Below are 6000 nucleotides of genomic sequence, written 5' to 3'. Positions count from 1 at the left end.
AAAAAATCGTCTCAATCAGACAACCGAGCCAAAAGTTATGGCCTTTCAAAGTTTTCCAAGCTAAAAAACATAAACTGTTCATTCACGTCAGCAAATCGCGTCCTCGTAGGCACGATTTGTGTCTACGTAAGCAAAGCGCGCTGACGTGGACGCGATGTTCTGACATATCCCCTAACATCGCGCTGACGTGGACGCGATTTCGGAGAAAATGACCAATTCCGATAAATAATAAAATACCGGACCTATTTCGATAAATTTTAAAAAAAAGAGTTTTTTTTGGTAATTTGCCCAAATCCCTTAACATGTTCACAATTGATAGAAAGAAAAGAAGCAAGTTGGGGAAGGGGAGTAATAGGGATAAGGACGCCACGTCCGGATACAGCATGGCATGACGTGTTTCATTTGCTCACAAAAGTTCACTTATCACGCGCCGCATTTCTATCTCTATCTATTATAAAAATCTGAACGTTGATGCAAATTTCGTCACGCCTCTTTCATATTTTTTTGGCAAATTTTATTATAATTAATTAACCCCTGTTTATATGTTTCATTGAGTTAGTTAAGTCCGACCCAAGGAGACATCATTTCAATCACACACAATTTAATTAGTTTCATATTAAGCACTAATTACATATGTTTGAATTGTAGTTACAATGAAGAAAGGTTTCTCCACATATTTTTTTGGCTTAATATTTTTAATCATTTTAGTATGTATATTAGTTTTCTCAATTTCACCATTTTACTTTCATTCTATATATCCCAGTATTCTATTTATATTTTCCCTTAAAAAAATTCATCTAATCATGTGTAAAAAATAACTCAAAATTTTTTAAAACTATAAAAAGAAATCCATTAAAAATACAAAAAATTCCCAAAAAAATACTATATATTTGTAACCAAAATTCATAAAATTCTAAAATTTTCTAAAAAAATCAAAAATTCAAAACAAACAAGTTTAAAATTTTATGAGTTCATTAAGTTTTTTTGAAGTTCTGAATACTTATTGGACAAAAGAATCTGCTTCATCATTTACTTATAAAATACAAAGTTAATTGAATAAAGAAAATTTAATTTAAATTCATCAATTTCTTGTGATGACTTGCTAGATGCATGAAGAGAAAGGGAATTTTAATATTAAAAGAAATTCCTAATTAATTACATGAATTAGTTGTGATCATGGAGTTTATATGTACACCAATGCCAAACAAATGACATGATAAGTTATCTGTTTAGAATATGATTCCTTCATGTTAAAAGCATGGAAAATAATTTTAGAATTAATTTAGGTTGTTCATATAACTATTTTAGAAAATAATATTTAATAAATTTAAGATTTGAATTGTAAAAATTGATATAAACAAGTGGTGGAATAATAAAATACCAGTGCTCTAATCTTTCATTAATAGTAATTTTTAAATACATTTTTGATAAAAAAAACTATTAACTAAAATATTTAAAATAACAAACACCAAAACTTTAAAAAAAATTGACCAACAAAATATCAATTTTGACAATTTAATCTAGAGTGGGGGAATATATATATATAAATACTTAAGCACGTAATACATTTATAAACCAAAACAAACATGCATGACACACATGCAGAAGAGGGATCCTTCTGTTAATATATTTTCGTAATTTTGGTATGATTAATATTTAAAATTTTAAATGTGATGTTTTACGTTGTATTTATATATAATAATAATTTAATACTACATTAATTATTGTAAAATCAATTGTTTATATAGAAATATTGAATAAAAAATTCCGTAAACATAGAAATAATTCCATTTATCCATGCATAATACGTAATAACCATTACAATATTTTATTTTATTTTAAGTAATTTTTGAAGTTGTAAACATAATAGCATTTATTACATGAACGCAGTTTCTATAATTACTACAATGATACAGAAATGGAAAACGAGGAGCAGTGATAACTTTCAAAAGATACTTACCTTCGGATGTATGTTATTACACATTTTAATAAATAATTTATATTATTTTCAACACACAATCTAAAACAATGGGGAAAAAATGAATATATTACACATCGAAATCATGAGTTTTATTTTCAAATGTAAACTTTAATTTGTTGGACTGATCTTACTTATTCCTTTAAAAGGAATAATATTTTGTACCGTGCTTCAATTGATTCATGTTTTTAAAATTTAGTATTAATTTTACAATTATATTATTAATGAAATTAATAAAATATAAAATAAAATAAACATTAATAGTACATGCAATTAATCCATAGTTAAAAATAAAAAAATAAAAATGATTTGCCGGTATAAGAGTGAAATGCTCATAATTTATTCTATTTACACAACAATAGTATTAAATAAGATTTTAGTACACTTTTTAATTACGCCTCTAATAATGGTTGTGTTTCCTAATCTTACACAAAACACTCAATTATTGGTCTCTAGAAATGCGATACCTTTTTCTCCATTAGCATTACAATATTATAAACAAGAATATAATCCCCGTTACATGTGCATGCCACACCCTCACCCCTCAAATTTCAAACCCTCTCCATTATTTTAAATACTACTTTATTTCAAGTGTCACTAGAAAAAAATATCATAATAAATCAATCATGAAAACGAAAGGCCATCAATAATCAAGTTCCACTCAAACTAATTCAATACTATTTATCAATTAAATTCTTTCCCACTTCAATTGGATGTTTTTATTTGAATATATTTATAAGAAATTATATTTGTTATAAGAATTAAAATGTAATATCATTTTAAGAGTTTATATTTTTTAAAAGATTAAATAAAAATTTTATCATTTTTGAGTCACTAATTTAAATTTTTATAAAATTTAAAGGAACAAAAGTTAAGTATGCCATTTTAGGGGGATCGAGGCCCGATCAACTCCCTTTCATTGCTCTTGAATACAGAAAAAAATTGATCAAGTATTAAAATATATATGTTTAAAAGTTATCTTTTAAAATAAATTTTCTTTTTTGGAGTAGCACTTCAATATTTATGGGTATCAAGTTCCCCTATAAGTGTTGAATAGTATGTGTAAAATTTATTATCCAATCATTTGTTCATGATGATATGACATTCTATGACGATTACACCCATGGGTGTCAAGGTTCTTCTAACCACTTTTCAGTATTTCCCTATGATATATTGTACTTTGTTGATACGTATATGAATTTGACTTGATGGAATAGGAGTTTGATTCTCATAGGTGTCGAGTTTAGGCCATTTTGTAACAACATTAGACTCGAGATCTATGAGTGTTGAGGTCAATCTATCTTAAGTTGCCCAATCTTCATCCCTTTCCTATAAATTCTACAAAACTCAATACTAAAATTCATTTCAAATTTCTCTCAAACATCTACAAACCCTAAACCATTCTAATTACTTCTAAAATTTCTACGAGCACTTTCTAGACGAACACATCTTTGAGGTAAGTCATGTCTATAATATTCCTTGGTTTAATACCAAACGATATAACATATCGAAAAAGGAGGTAATTCCTTCATGATGTAAGATATTATTTTTAGGAGAAACCATATTTGTTTAAGCAATGTGTAGACCAGATGATCAGAAGGTGTGTAGCCGAGAGTGAAGTAGTCGATGATCTGTATCACTATCATTCATCCCTGAGTAGGGGACATTTTGAAGGATCGCACATTGCAGCTAAAGTATTGCAAGCCAGTTTCTTTTGGCCGACTTTGTTTAAAGTTGCATATGCTTAAGTGAAAAATTGTGATCGGTGCCAACAAGTTGGAAATGTATCTAGGATGAATGAGATATCACTGACCAACATTATCGAGGTAGACTTATTTGATGTTTGGGGTATTGACTTCCTAGGTCCTTTTCCTTCTTCTTATGGTTATAAATACATCTTGGTATTGAATATGGATTCAAACGGGTAGAGGCTGAGGCATATTCGACTAATGATGTCAATGTAGTAATGTGGTTCTTACATAAACATATATTCATGAGATTCGAGACTCCAAGAGCTTTAATCAACTATGAAAGATCTCATTTTGTGAATAAATGGCTGAAGTGGTGGCTAGACAAATACAATGTGAAACATAAAGTGGCTACAACTTGCAATCCCCAGATGAATGACCAAGCTGAATTTGCGAATAAAGAAATAAAGGACATATTTGAGAAAGTAATACGTCTAAACCAGAGAGATTGGTTCAGCAAACTTGATGAAGCTTTACAGGCCTACCGAACGACATTTAAGACTCCTTTAGGGATGTCTCCCTACAGGATAGTCTATGGCAAAGCCTGCCATTTGCCATTGGAACTCAAGCATAAAGCCTATTAGGCCTTCAAGCAACTCAATCTAGATTTGAAGTCCGTCGGAGATAAACTGATGTTACAGCTTAATAAGTTAGAAGACATGAAATGTTCTCTTACAAGCATACAAAGATCTTCAAAGAAAAACTAAAGAGATGGCATAAGAAGCACATCTGACCTCGCGTGTTCGAAGTTGGTCAACAGGTCATTCTATTCAATTCTAGGTTGAAATTCTTCCCAAGTAAACTCAAATCTTGATGCTCAAGGCCCTTTACGATTAATCAGGTTTTCCCATATGGAGTAATCGAACTATGAGACAATAAAAGAGGTAAGTTTAAGGTTAACGATCAACAACTGAAACATTATTGGACCGATGAAGTTGAGCGAAAAATACCTTGTTCACTTTAACTAGTCCATGAAAATTTTATGTCGGAAAATTGTTATCTTTAATAATAATAAACATATTTTTATTTTTCTATCTTATTTTTATTTTCAGTAGGTTGTAAATAAAATTAATATTTAATAATTTTGTGAATAAATTAATTGGTAAATAAATTATAGTAATAATAATAAAATCCTAATTAAAAAGGAATTAGGTTAACCTTAAAACCTAATTAAATTAGGGTTAAATTATTTATTTTTATTATTTCTTTCCCTATTATTCTTTTCTTTTTCTTTTTTCTTTATTTTTCAGCAGTCCCTAGCCTGGATTGGTAACCTTACATGTATATACAGCCCTAACTAGGCTTTCATTGTGTCGATAAAAGTTTAGCCTGGACGGGTAGCCTGATACCCTTGTATGTGTTTAGCTCGAATGAGCCTCTGATGTGAAGCGTACATATGTTTTGAGTTCTTTTACGATGTTCATTGGGTAATACAAAACATGTGAAATGTGAAATTGGCAAGTTAGAAATGAGGAAAAAGGATAAGTTATGAGAATGAATTTGATACAAACAGTGTTATTGTGTCATGTTGTATACTCGACATATTTCATGTGATGAAGTATATGCACTTACCCTGTTGGCGAATTGTGTTGGTTGATAGGTAAATTGTGTTTGCGTATTAATTTATCATATAACTATAATGTGAGATGAGTAAACTTTAGAACTTGTATGAACTTACTAAGTATTCTAAATACTTACACCTAGATTGTTTTTACCTTGTAGATCTTGAACGTTCTGAACGCGTTGATCGAATCAATAAGAAGTTTACACTATCCGCTTGAAGTTGTGGTAGACTCCTAATTTATTTGAGTCAGTCTAAGTGGCATGTACATAGTCGCTTTGTTATCTGTAAAAAAAAATTGTTAAACTTTGAAGGTGATTATTTTGAGTTTTCGTGATGTATGATAATAAATATGAAATTCAGTTCTATTATGTTCCATGTTTTAGGTTCTGCGGGATCTTTCGTAGTATGGGGTATCCACCGAATAGTCTGTCATTTTTTTGGGTATTAGCACGTGATATTCCAAATTATATGATCGCTACCAAACGTACAAATGTTTAACTGAAAAATACTACACCAAAAATATAAATAATAAAGCAGCGGTGTCCACAAGTATACGGGTCAAATTGTAATATAGTATTATGTTACAATAGAACACAGGAAAGTATTTCGAGGATCGTACCCAAGGGAGGATGAATTAAATCTATTGAAAATATCTTTACAATAATAAGTCTAAATAGTAATAATTAAATTCTATATTACGATAAATCATA

The sequence above is a fragment of the Gossypium hirsutum genome, chromosome D11 (assembly GCF_007990345.1).
Source record: "Gossypium hirsutum isolate 1008001.06 chromosome D11, Gossypium_hirsutum_v2.1, whole genome shotgun sequence".
NCBI classification, from domain to species: domain Eukaryota; kingdom Viridiplantae; phylum Streptophyta; class Magnoliopsida; order Malvales; family Malvaceae; genus Gossypium; species Gossypium hirsutum.
The sequence above is the reverse complement of the archived record's forward strand: the minus strand, read 5'-3'. Positions refer to the sequence as shown.